Source organism: Lygodium microphyllum, chromosome 14 (assembly GCF_053477565.2).
Source record: "Lygodium microphyllum isolate KBCC chromosome 14, Lygodium_microphyllum_v1.1.10, whole genome shotgun sequence".
In the NCBI taxonomy this organism is placed as follows: domain Eukaryota; kingdom Viridiplantae; phylum Streptophyta; class Polypodiopsida; order Schizaeales; family Lygodiaceae; genus Lygodium; species Lygodium microphyllum.
The window spans coordinates 114,318,658-114,333,201 of NC_141148.1; positions in this window are offsets into that span (position 1 = coordinate 114,318,658).

Consider the following 14,544-nt stretch of genomic DNA (forward strand, 5'->3'; position numbering starts at 1 on the left):
TCAAACAAGAGGAACATACATAGATGACAACCTCCACTGTGTCACTTTGGAAAGATGGCCTATTAAACAAGTCACCTTTGATGATGGAACATCACTACTACAACAACAATTATACATACAATTTATCTCTACGAATGCTTGTGCCAAAAATATGGAATGGAAACAAGGGGGTAATAAGAGCAGCTTGGGATCACACAGAGATGGGAAGAGCCATCCTTAGAAACTTTGTTAAGAAGAATGTAGAGTAAATGCCACACAAGAGTAGAACAATGCAAGATGGATCAAGGGAGACAAAATTGGTCATCCCAGATGTTTACAAGTAGGTAGATATATGGGCAGAAGTAAATACAACATTGAGTGGTATTGGATGTAAGCAAATGCCCTTGTCCACCTTCAATCGTATTTGGAACACAGAGTTCAAGCATGTAACCTTAGCAAAGACAAGTGAGTTATCCAAATGTAGTATTTGCTCAGAGATCCAAGAGCAACTTGCAGCAACAAAGTGTCTTCAAGAGTGAAATGTGCTTCTAAAGAAGCGTCAATGTCACATGCTACAGCAAAAAAGTTGTCGGAACATATACTAAAGTTGGCTCTTGGCCTCAGCATTAGATCCAGATTAAAACTTGTGCATCATACATGGTAAAATGGACCAGCAAAAGTCAGTTATCCCTAGGTTAAGGCTTCGATCAAAAGAGACTGAAATATCTACTCAACTACTAATTTCTTTAATAGGCATGATTACACATGGACATGGAGAAGGTAGATATGGACATTTCTCACTCGATCTATGGCCTCATGATCCTAACTTCACAATTGCCTCATTGTCGCTATGCTTTAGGAACTTGGAGCAACTACACAGGCATGCAAATAGTGATCTACAAGTAGATGGAATGCCAAGATCAACCTCTGTGCTACTAAATGCCCTCAACTCGAAAAAAACACTAGACCACCATCAAGGTGTTGCACAAAATAAATCATGCATGGAAGATAATACACCATAGGATGACCATCATCATTTCAAATGATTGCCAGAGAACTTACTACTTCAACTTGATAATTGTGGATCAAAAAACAAAAATCTCTATCTCTATGCATATCTATCATTGCTTGTTGCACGAGGAACATTCAAGATGATCCAGCTTGGGTTTCTCATGGTGGGTCATGCACATGAAGACATCGATGCAATGTTCAACAAATTTTCAGAGAAGCTAAGGACGAGCATGACCTTCACTTTTCCTCATCTTATGCAACATTTTCAATCATGCCAGATGATAAGTCCTGCACCTTTCTTATTGACACATGTGCCTAGCTTTAAGAGATACATTGAGACATACTTGTGTGATTCGAAAGATACACTTGTTGGTCACTCAAAACCTCTTTAATTTCAATTTTATATGCAAGGAGATACACCAGTCATGCAATCCAAGATGCATCAAAGTCCCCATGCTGGTTACAAAGAGAAGGTGGCATTGAATTATGGAAGAGAGACCTTGCAAGAAAGCCTACTCTTCCAAAGGGTGTTCCAATGTTGCTGCCCATGTTTGAGTATGTTAAGGATCATCAAGAAGTAGTAAGTGGAGTTAAATATTATTTGAAGTATTGGGAAAGATGGTCAAATGTACAAGGACCTGAAGCAGAGTTCACAAAGTTTATAACACGAGTGATTGATTATTGGAAATATATGATCTACGCTCTTCAAACTCCAAATGTCCACAAAGATTTATTTTTCATAGATTTTTTGCCAAGATCACAAAGTGATGTAACCAATATAGATGTAGATAATGCAGATGACTTCATTGGATTGGAAGATGAGAGCGGAATTTAGGTGACGGGAAGTGCTTAAAAATAGCTAAAAATTATGAATATCAAGGGAAAAATATTCAATGTCAAAGGCGGCTCGACCTAGGACAATTTTAAGCGCCAAAGTGCTTTAAAGGTGCCCGAGCGACACTTGTTGATTTTTCATAATTTTTTAGATAGTCGTGCGGGTTGACACGAGCTACTGGCCAATGCGGGATGCTAAGCCGGACGCCCAGGATTTTTCAGAGCTCGATTCCGAGTCCGGACGGGGAAATGGCCAAGAAACCGGTCAAGATTTGAAAAGGTGGACCAAAGTTTGGCCAAATGGGCAAGTGACCCTTGGGAGCCCAATTTTAATGTAGCATGAAAGTTTCATGCATTAGGAGGAGGAAAAATCGTGAGGATGGAGGCGCCATCAGGCGGCCGAAAAATGCGCCATGATGTTGATGCCTCCATCTCCAGCCTGCAAACAACCCCCCCCAATGATCATGGGCATTCATTTCCCTCTAAATCCTGACTCTATCGCCGCCCTTCGCTCGCGCAATGATGCCCTCTTTGAAGATCTCTGATTTCAGTCTTTCTCTCTCCTCCCTCTCTCTCTTCTAAAGGCAAGTTCATGTGGGAAGAAGAAGGAAGAAGAAAGAATGATGGAGGCTTGTCCGGCATGGATCGGATTGCTCCACGGGCTGGAAATGGTGATTGATGATTGTGCTGGACATGAAGGGTTGCTGATTTCCAAATTTACAGCCATGGACATGAAACCCGAAACACGCAAATAAGCGGTAATTTAAAATTTTCAAAGGAAATTTGAGCTTTTATGGCTTTTGATGGATGAAATGTTGTTCATGTGGGATAAAAATTGTTCATGTTGCTGTTTTCTATGAGTTCTTGCTGGTCATGATTAAAAAATCAGAAAAATATGCACCTTGTGGTTCAAAATAATACATTAAAACACGAAAAACATGGAAAACAAGGGAAAATGGGGGTTTTTGGCATAAAAATGGAGAAGTAAATAGGAACATCAACTAAACTTTCATTTTTCTGCAAGAAGGAACTAAGGGCCACAGCCCATAACCTATTTTGAATTTTCAGTAATTAAATAATGCAGGAAAATAAGGGAAAATACAAGAAAATTGTGAAAAAACCCTAAAAAATAGGGGAAAAATGCATTTTGGGTTTCGAAAAATAAGGATAAATAAGAGCAATGTTTGTGGATGTTTGTGGGGACTGAAGCATGAGGATTTGCCTCAGTTCAACCCCACTTTCTTGTGCTAGTGTGGTTTTTTCCGGTTTTTTCACATAAAATGGTGTCAGAATACCCTATAAATCCATCCAACGATGCAATATTTAAATGGGGAAGGGTAGAGGAGTTGACATATGTCTAAATGCCATGTGAGATGATGGGAAAGTTGCTGATTTCTATGCATAGCATTTAGGATGGATGATTATTAAAATTAAGAGCTTAGTAGCACGAGGATCACCTCGGTGCTAGGCCCATGCAACGAAGCACGAACAGTAGTTAGAAACCATTAAAAGAATGTTTTTGCACTTGTGCACAATGGTGTTTTGTTAAATGTTTGAGCACTAGGCATCTATCAAATGCATAGAGCATGAAAAAAAATTAAAAGTATCAGTGACCAGCTTCTGGACATGCATTGCAATTGGTTTATTAGAACATGACCTACGTTGAGAGGCAGTGAGATACCCATGCTGTAGGCTAGTCGTGGGATCCTAAAGGGGAAATCAAGTAAGGACAATGGTACATTCTTGGACACGTTTATTTGGTACCTTGAGCGACGTTTGTGCGAAATGTCTAAATGTTGAGCGACGCACTGAGGGGCCAATCCCCAAGGTGTAGGAGAGTCGCAGAGGGTTGACGGCATTCAGCCGTAGGAGGAACCCCATGTGTATGTGATTCGAGCCTTTTGGCTATGTGAAAGGGACTCCCTCTGAGGAGTAGTGGGCTAGGATCAGTTGGACTACAACGTATTACAAACGCAATGTTTAGGAAGGCAGAGATTTTGATATACGCTCTTGGCCGCGAGGCCGAGGGGTTGTCTTGTGCGTAGTGACGAGGTCCGGCTAGTGCATGAGCCAGTGCCGGCCCGTTTTTTGGTCCATCAGAAGAGTTGAATGATCACTACTGTGGTCCTCTGAGCAAACGACCCAAACATGCATTTGAACCAATGCTGAAGTTAAGAAAGATAACTTTGTGCTTGTTAGACCTTCACATCCAATATATCCAATATGGCTTGGTGTTGCACAAAGTGAGGTCGATACAAATAGAAATTCCAAAAACTTCAACAAGGTAAGTATACAAAATTGGGCACCAGTTTCAAAATGCTATAGATGCAGAGGTGTATTTTAATTGTTGGGATAAATATTGGATGTGCAACAAAAAAGATCCTGAACGATGGGAAACAATAGATAGCATTGTCTTCTCTTGGATGAAAAAAGGTACAAAATCTCCCAAAAAAATTAAAATTTCCCCAAAGGTTGTATTGAAGGCTAAAGAAGAAGTCTACAAGAATCCATCGATTGAAGATTTTCCTTGAATATTTTCAAGGATATTAAAACTAAGGTGTTTATTAACACCGCCTTTTTGAGTTTTTTTCAATCTCTTGGAAACAACCATAAGCAGTAATATGTTCATTGCACCAAGTTCCAAATTAATGAAATTCCCAAAATTCATGAAATCCATTTTGATTTGGTGCTCCCATATTGATGGAAAATTTCCAAAATCCTGAATATGGAGTTAAAGGGAGTGCCAAAACATTCAGGTGATCAACATCTCGACTCACATATATAAATAGATTCCCCTAGCTGCAGAATGTTGTGGCTCCTACCGCTCTCCTACACCCTACAGATTGGCCCTAAAATGTGTCATCTTATACATAAAACATGAATGTAAGAGAGTCCTCTCATAATATAAACATAATGATCCATGATACTGTATATACTCCTCACTTAATTAATTTCTTCAATAATATTGCACTAACCTATAGCAAAGAAAAATCTTACATTCTCAACATTGGTCGTCACCTAGATATATAATTGCAATGCATCTAGGAATCTTTCTTCTGATACCATATTTATATTGCATATGTAAAAGTGTATGGCACTCCATGCTCAAAGAACTTAACTAAAATCCAACCAATGTGAAGTGCACAAACAATCTTTTCATGATTTATTTCTAATCGCATCGTGTTGCGTTACTAAGGAACAATACTCGACTAACCCATGCTATTGAACCTCTTAAAACTTATACAAAACATGGCCTATATGCTAAGATATGCAGAGAAATCAGAAAACTTAATCAAATATATTTTAATTTCAATCCCACAACCCCTACCATTTACATTTAGATTGATTGCACAAATATAGAAAGATTTTGTGATAATTTTTCATAAAAACGAATCCTAAAGCACACACTTTAATATATAATTAAAGAAAAATTGAGGTAAATCCTCATGATTACCTTCATTCTATATTCACAAACATTCTCCTAATTTTTCATAATTTTTACGCATAAAAATTATTTTTCTCTAGTTTTCTCTCTTCTTTTGACTATTTTTCATGAAATTTTTACACTATTTAAACATAAATTATTGATTTTTATAAGTTTTATGATTTTTATGACTTCTAAGAAGTGCGATCCATTAGTATATTCAATTTCATTCTATAAAAATATCATTTGAGTCCTAAAACCCAAAAATAATGTCATTTTCCATTAAATCTCGTATTTCAAATTTTGTGGTTTTATTATTTTTATATAAAAATAAAAAATGAATGATTATATGATATTAGAGACATTAGTAGACATCTCTCAATCATTTGCAACCATTTTGTCATCATATGTACTAATGATTCATCATAAAAATCAAATAACGATCACTTACTCGAAAATTCGCATACATACGTATCGTAATACGAGGAAATGGAGCTGCCAATGTAATTTTTCATTCATCGTTGACACTTTCAAGTCACCCAATCTATGTCCCATTATGCTTCCAAATCATCGTCCATCACCGATTTCGTCAAATTAGCCCTCTCTCTCTGACAAAAACAACCATATGAAGAAGGAACAAAGAGGAGAGAGAAACATGAGAGGGAAAGACTGCCTTTTTATCTTGTTGAATACCAAACCATTTTATGCGAGATTCAGCACAATGGAGAGTAAAGAATTGATGCATTCAATGCCCAAGAGCAAGAGAAGAGTACCCCGATGGGTTTGTGTCCTACGGTAGGGTGGTCCCACAGAAGTGGGAGGCTTCTCACTAGGCTTTACCAACATTCGACCTTTTGGTATCGTTAAGTTAGGGCCCGATTCATGTCGTTTTAGGGAACCAGAATGGGACTATGCCCTACGGGCAGAGAGGTTGAGCAGCGCATCCCTTTCATTTTCCATTCTCTTTGAACCAAGTGCGACATGGGTCTGCTTCGGCTTGGGTATCTCTGCGTAAAGTAGGATGCCCAAAACCTGATGTTAGAATGTTGTCAGGAGATCTTGGCCACTAGGAACCTAGATTTGAGGTTGATCCTAGTGGGTTCGGCCAGAACGTTCCGTTTTGCGAGGCGGACTCAGGAAACCCTAGGCAACAAACCCCGAAACATTCCATGGGAGTATCGGGAAGCGACACTTAGATTCATTTCTTGATGATGGCTAAAATGGGGTTGGATAGCCGATAGGGGGGCACGTTACAATTTTCTTTGTAGCAGCTTGATGATCTTTACTGTTTATGATTATGCAGGTCAGTTCACCGGTAGACCCGTAAAAGAGAAATTTTTGTGCAAAATGAAATGGTTGTAGATCAAGGAGCTAGAGTTTTTCTAGATGCATTCTGATACTAGAAATCCAACACAAGTGTATGTTTGTCAATCGGTGTCTGTTTCACCCCCCATTTTATGTCTCCAGGTTTGGTGTTACAAAGCACTAGTTCTGGAAGCCAGAAAGAATGTGACAAAGGCTAGGATAATAGATTTTGATGCCAAAAAGTCATCGGTGTAATTGGATTGCAATTTTCAGATCGTTTGTCCCCTCAATTGGATTGAAACTACTTCACAGAGTGTAAAAATTCAAACTGGAACTAATTATTTTTTGGATTAGTGGTAAAACTTGATTAAGGAAGAGCTCAAATGCAAGAAATGAAACAGTAGAAAAGGGGCGCATTTGTTTCAATGCCTTCTTCTCTATCCCAAAAAATGATATTTTGCCCACCCACTTCCCTTGATAGCTTTAGTTTTCTAATTAGGTCCTATCACATTTATGTGTGACATTCAAAATCAGCTTCCTTAATTAGGCCTTTTAGGGAATAGGGTTCATTTGCATAATTCATGGCACAGACACTAACACAGAGCAAGAAATCCTTTCATAAACAAGTTCAACCAAGTTCTTTAACTTATCTTCAAGCTAATATTTATCTCCTGACAATAGAGTAGAAATTATTTATCCCTTCTCTCCAACAAAAGTACCCGGTCCAAATCACATGGCACCATAATTTCCATCCAGTATCTAGAATAGGATCTTCTGATGCCCTAGATGTTGGGCTCACCACCACAGTCTATAACTCTGTTCCGGACTAGGCAAGGGGTGTCCAAAGCTCCACTGACCCCAAGTGACCTAGGAGTGAGACACAACTTCCATGGTTGGCCTTTCACAACTCGACCTTCACCCCATGAATCGAGCAGTGCCCTCTCAGGTTGAAACAGGCGTAACCTTGGAGATGATCCACCCATACAAAATATCCTTCCTTATTTAATCCAATCAAGAATGAAGCACGAACAAGGAATTCAACCCTAATATCATTGTCCAAGAAAACATTTCTTTATTTCCATGGCAACTTGTCATCACAAACCCCTACCATGCAATTACCATCAAGCACAAGCACTTGGAATAATCATCCAAATCACATCCCAACAATTAGTTTAATGCAAAAGCATTTAGGAATTCTTTGATCAATCCACAAAAACAAAGGTATCCTTTTCCAAACATTGCAGGAATAGTCATGATAACCTTTCCATTGCGTATTTTCTCTCCCCCTTGGGATGAAAGAGCAATTCTATGTAGAATTTACTTAAAACTCCCTTCTTTTGGCTAAGACATGTGTTAAGGGTTCAAGCACTCTACATGACATCATCTCTATAGGTTACCTACATTGATCGATAATCCAACCCTGAATTGGACTGGTGGAAGTCGTAGTTATTAGATGGATCTCAAAACATTTTAGCTTTAATCCTTATGATTTATTTCTTGTACCAGATCTTAACCAAGCCATGAAGCAAACAGGAAATTGTTCTCATATATCAAGCATGTTTTAGGCCTGACGTGTAAATACTTGATAAGATAAGTGCAAGATGATCTCAAGTAACTAGACTCCAACAACCGTTGCATTGAGCTAGAATCTAGTTTTTCTTAATATTTTGGACTCTTAGGCTAAGTACTTTTGAAGTATCCAAACTCTAAAGTAGAACTTTCTATTACCGATTCCTAATGTCATATTCTTTTGGCAATAAAGCTAGTTGTAACCCTTGTCTATGCTTTAGCCTAGCACTTGTATGCACAATCTTCTAATGTCATTCTTTTAGCGACTATACCATTCATAACCCTTGACTAGTTCCTCCTTGTAATTGCATTATTAGCAAATAGGCCATATGCAACTAAGTTGGGTTAAAAAGAACAATCGGAATGCCAAATTATATTAATAGGAATAAGTTCAAGTTACTCCTTTGCGTGATTTCATGCGCATACTGAAGTGATATAGTCTATGACTCACAAATAGGAAAGATGGAAATTCGTACTTGGGTATTCGGAGATGGCTTAGCCATACCCAACGTTGCATTCGTATTGATGGTAATGCCCTGACTGATGCCTCCACTACCAGACATGGGATTTCCATAGGTGCATGTCATCCTCCGTTTTGGGGCCGTACTTGGACTTGTAAATCTCTTTCTTCCTTTCTCTCATTGGAGGGATGGAGTACCGACGACTTCCTTCTATCGAGATGAAAGGGGTTAAGCTCACGAATAGAAGGGGAAGGGTTAAATGCATGTGGCCACCCTCTTAGGAGGGGAAAAGAGAAGAAGAACCTTCTCAAGGGTTCTCTCTCTCTCCCTCCCTCTCTCTCCCTCTATTGGTAGCACCAAGGCCCTTCTTCTTCTTCTTCTTCTCACCTCTCTTCTCTCTCTCTCTCTCTCTCTCTCTTCTTCTTCTTCTTCTTCTTCTTCTTCTTCTTCTTCTTCTTCTTCTTCTTGTCAAGATTGTGGGAGAGAAGGAGGAGTCTCACTTGTAGCTTTCTCACTTACACAATGGGGGAATACACACAAAGGTGGAGGCTGAAAACAATTTTCCTCTTCTTAGTTGTGTAAGCCAAAAAGAACTCTAGTACAGAGAAATAGAAGAACCCTATATATGGGTCTCAAACCAAACTCAACTAACTAAGGTGGCATACTAACTGAGCCATGAACTAGAGTAGATAAGGGTAGCTGTCATCTAGCTATTATTCATGGGCGGTGTACCAACCGCATCTGCAGCTAACAAGTCGGTGACATAAATGCACAATGGTCACCCTGGCATATCACGAGTGGATCTCGATATCTCAACACTCCCCCTCGAGCTCAATCCCAATTCCTGCATAGCAAGTAGGTCTCTGAACTTGCGCAGCTTCTCTGCGCTCAATGCCTTCGTGAATATGTCAGCTACCTGATCCTCTGTGCTGACATAAACTAGATTAATAAGACCTAGTAAAACCCTCTTCCGCACATAGTGATAATGCACCTTAATGTGCCTTGTTCTAGCATGATAGACTGGGTTATTTGCCAAGTGTATACTACTCATGTTATCACAATAAATGACAACTGGCCCATCTGTAGGTTGATACATATCATAAAGTAGCTTATGCAACCAAGCTACCTCACATGCAGCCATTGTTGCACCCCTGTACTCAGCCTCTGTGCTCGACGAGGCAACTGTAGGTTGTTTCTTGCTGCTCCAAGTGACTGCAGCACTCCCAAAAGAGAACACATATCCACTAGTAGATCATCTATCAAAAATACTACTAGCCCAATCAGCATTAGTGTATCCATGCAACTGTATCTGAACCCCAGTCTCATAAAATAGTCCATACTGCAATGTGGACTTCACATACCTGAGTATGCGTCTAGCCGCATCCAAATGCGGTTTCCTTGGAGCCTGCATAAACTGACTTACCAATCCAACAGCATAGCTCAAATCTAGCCTGGTAATAGTCATATAAATCAAACTTCCTACTATGCGTCTGTACATAGTAGGGTCTTCGAGAAGCTCACCTGCATCTGCGCTCAGCTTCATATTCTGCTCCAAAGGAACTGAAATAGGCTTACAGCCTGTCATCCCATATTTGGACAGCATGTCCAATCCATACTGCCTCTGCACCCACTTGGTGATCTAATCAGCTCAATGCCCAAGAAATAACGCAGCTCTCCCAAATCCTTCAACTCAAACTTCTACTTCAATAGCATTTTCACATGAAGGATATCTTCATCACTATCACCTGTCATAATCAAATCATCAACATAAATGACAAGTAGCATAATACCTTTCTCTGTTTTTCTCACATAAGGTGAGAAATCTGGGTTGGAAATCTGAAAGCCAATAGTGACAAGATACTGTCCTATCTTGTCAGACCATGCTCTAGGTGCTTGCTTCAAGCCATACAAGGCTTTCTTCAACCTACAAACAAACTCAGGATGAATAGTATGCACATAACCTGGTGGCTGCTCCATATAGACCTCTTCTTGCAAATCACCATGCAAGAAGGCATTCTTTACATCCATCTGATGTAAAGACCATCCCTTTGATGTAGCCATAGCAATGACTACTCTTACGGTTGCCATCCTTGCAACTGGACTGAATGTTTCTTCATAATCAATGCCATATATTTGTGCATACCCCTTGACTACTAATCTTGCCTTGTATCTATTCACAGAACCATTTGCATTGTGCTTCACCTTATAAACCCACTTACAACCAATTGCATTCTTATCTTTAGGCAAAGGTACCAATTCCCATATAGCATTTGATTTCAAGGCATCCATTTCTTCATCCATGGCTTTCGCCCATTTTTCTTTTCCCATGGCTTGCTCAAAAGAAGTGGGTTCTGGTTCTTGTATCACTTTGACCATATAGGCATAGTGAATGGCTATAAATCCATCATATTTTAGCCTATCCATAGGATACCTGGCTCTGGTAGACCTGCGCAAAGTAGGTTCACTCTCAGGTGCTCTCAAAACATCCCTGGTCTTCCTTACTCCAAGTATAACAATAGAAGGAATACCCAACTGATCATCAATGCTCTGTTTTGAGACACTGGATTCACCATCCACATAAAAGTGACTTGCATTCACATCAAACATGGGCTGATCTACCTTCTCTTTTCCTTTTCGTGAAACCTGCATACCACTATCTGCATTACTTTGAGAAGATTCTCCTGATCTCAATCTGCCTGTCCATAGCGAAGAATGTGAACCACTACTAGAGGACACTCCAGGTCCACTACTATCTTGTGACTGCTCCTGTGAATTCTATGCAGCATTATCATTTTGTGCATTTACATTATCAATCACATTTACTAGTTTATACCAGCTACTCATCTCATCAAAAACATATCTGCTCACTGTAAACTTACAAGTAGAAGGGTTATAGCATCTATACCCTTTCTGCTTGCAGAGAGTAACCAATAAAGATGCACTTCTCAGCTTTTGGATCCAACTTGGATCTCAACTCATCTGGCACATGAACATAGGCAATACAACCAAAAATTTTCAAATAAGAAATATCTGGTTTCCTACTAGTATACCTCTCCTCTAAAGTCGTGCCATGTATTGCTGCAGTGGGAGTCCTATTCATTATGTAGACTGTTGTAGCAACTGCCTCAAACCAGTAAAAATCTGGCAGGTCTTTTTCATTGAGCATGGCACGAGATACCTCTTCAATATGCCTTTTTTTCTTTCTGCAATTCCATTTTGCTGTGGGGTATGACTACATGAATATTGCTACTTTATGCCATGCTCCTGCAAGAACCTTGCAAACTCATTTGAGAGGTACTCTCCCCCTCTATCTGACCTTAGGCATTTTATTTGCAGGCCTCTTTCTTTTTCAACCATAGCTTTAAGAGTTTTGAAATGCCCAAAAACTTCACCTTTCTTTTTCATAAAATACACCCAAACTTTTCTGCTATAGTCATCAATAAAAGTGACAAAATAATGACAGCCTCCAATAGATGCAGCTTTAGTAGTCCACACATCAGAGTGGATTAATTCCAATGGCTTCTTACTCTCTTAAACATGTCTAGGAAATGGTTTCCTTGCCTATTTTCCAAATTGACTGGCTTCATATACCTTATGCATTTCTGTAACCTTAAATTTAGGCAATCCAGCAACAATATTTTGGGCTTGCATTGATTTAAGTCATTGTACATTAACATGACCAATGTGTTTATGCCAGATATTAATATTTGCAACTACATCGGTCCCATGTGCAAACATTGCTGCACTCAATTCAGGCATGTCTGCATCCAACGTAAACATTCTACCCTTCTTCTTTCCTTTTGCTATCAAGCGACCTTTATTTTTCATATCCTCAACAAAGCAGCCATGAGGATTAAATCTAACCTGCAAGCCCTGCTTAACCATTTGACCAACAGAAACCAGGTTCTTGGTGATATTCGGGACATGAAATATATCCGACAGGTATTTCTTTTTCCCATCCTGCATAGACAAAGGAAATTTTCCAATCTGCATAATAGGATGTGTAATATCATCACCAGTCTCCACAAATCCTGGTTTTTTCATTTTCCTTGCATCCTACATCCATTTTGCATGACATGTCATGTGGTTTGATGCACCTGAGTCAACATACTACACATCATTGCTTTCTTCTGCACTTGTCACAGAATTGATCATGTGTTGCACCATAAATAAATGCTCATTTCTGTCATCACCCTGTCTACTAGAAGATGCATAATTCCCTTGTTGCAATTTTCCATTCATGATGTCATTCTGCTTTTTATAGCAGTCTTTATCCATATGACCCATTTTACCACAGTAGTAGCATTCAGCATTATTGTTTGCATTTTGCCCTCTTTGCCATCCACCACAACCTCTTGGGCTCCCCGTACCTCTAGAGTTACCACGTCCTCCTCCATAGGACTGTTTTCTTGAGTTTGTTGTATATTCTGATTTCTACCACGGTCTCCAGATTGGCCTCCTCTACCTCTGCCTCTACCTCTTCCAGCATTTGAGTAGAAGACAGCTTCTTTTGAAGTTCCTCCTGAAGAAGATGTACCACCATTTCTCTGCTCCTCAGAAATTAGAAGAGCAATCAACTCCTCAAAATCAGGAAATCTTTCACGGACGGAAATGGATGTTCGAAACTGTGCATAATCCTTTCCTAAACCATTCAAGATCACAGAGACTAAATCATCATCTTCCATTGGCGACGCAATGGAAGCAAGTGCATCTACAATCTTCTTCACCTTCATGTGGTAGTCATTGATGCTCATACTTTCTCTTTGCACATTGTGCAACTCTTGCTTGAGATGCATTTTCCTAGCTTGCGTATTTGTGCTATACATTTTTGACAAAGTATCCCATGCCTCCTTTGGCATACTTGCATCCTGAATATGCACAATCATAGAGTCTGAAATACTGATAGACAGCCAGTACATAACTTTTCTAGCTCTCTCATGCCATCCTTTAAATGCCTACATTTGCTATTGATTGGGAACATAAGGAAGAACTGGTTCTTCTTCATTTCCTGCAACAAATTCCCAATATCCTTTTCCCATAAGGAAATTCGTCATTCTAAACTTCCATGCTTGGAAGTTGTTCTTATCAAGCTTTTCAGTGACAATCTCTGAAAGAGAATCAGACTCCATTACAGAACACTGAAAAAATTCTGTCACTGCAAAAAACACAGCTTCAACCTCACAAGGGCAAATCTGCAAAATTGACGAAAGTGGTATTTGACCACACAGTCAGGCATCAACAGGCAACAAGGATGATTCTGTACCTCCCAATGTCTCTGCGCATAGGCATACGATGCAATTTCTACAGTAACTTTTCACCAACCTGTAGAACAGTGGTCGCACAGCAAAAAGCAGGGCCTTTTACTGAGTGCGTGCAGAAAACTTCCACCTCCAAAACAAGCCCTGAAATGGCCTCGAATAAAAAAAACAAGGCATATACTGCCTGTTGCTATACCACGAAGGGCATATACTGCCCTGTTGCTACACCGCGAAGTGCAAGAGTACATATACTGCCCTGTTGCTACACCGCGAAGGGCGTCTCAATCTGAGATAATGCACTCTTGCACTTTTCGGCTGTGCTACCTGCAGAGACTTGCTCCCAAAACTTGAAAAATGAAAGAAACACTGATCCTCTTACCAGAACACCGTGACCTTGGTTTGCTTTCTTGAGCTCGTTACCATGAACCAGGCTCTGATACCATGTCAAGATTGTGGGAGAGAAGGAAGGAGTCTCACTTGTAGCTTTCTCACTTACTCAATGGGGGAATACACACAAAGGTGGAGGCTGAAAACAGTTTTCCTCTTCTTAGTTGTGTAAGCCAAAAAGAACTCTAGTACAGAGAAATAGAAGAACCCTATATATGGGTCTCAAACCAAACTCAAGCTAACAAGTCGGTGACATAAATGCACAACAGTCACCCTAGCATATCACGAGTGGAGCTCGATATCTCAACACTTCTCT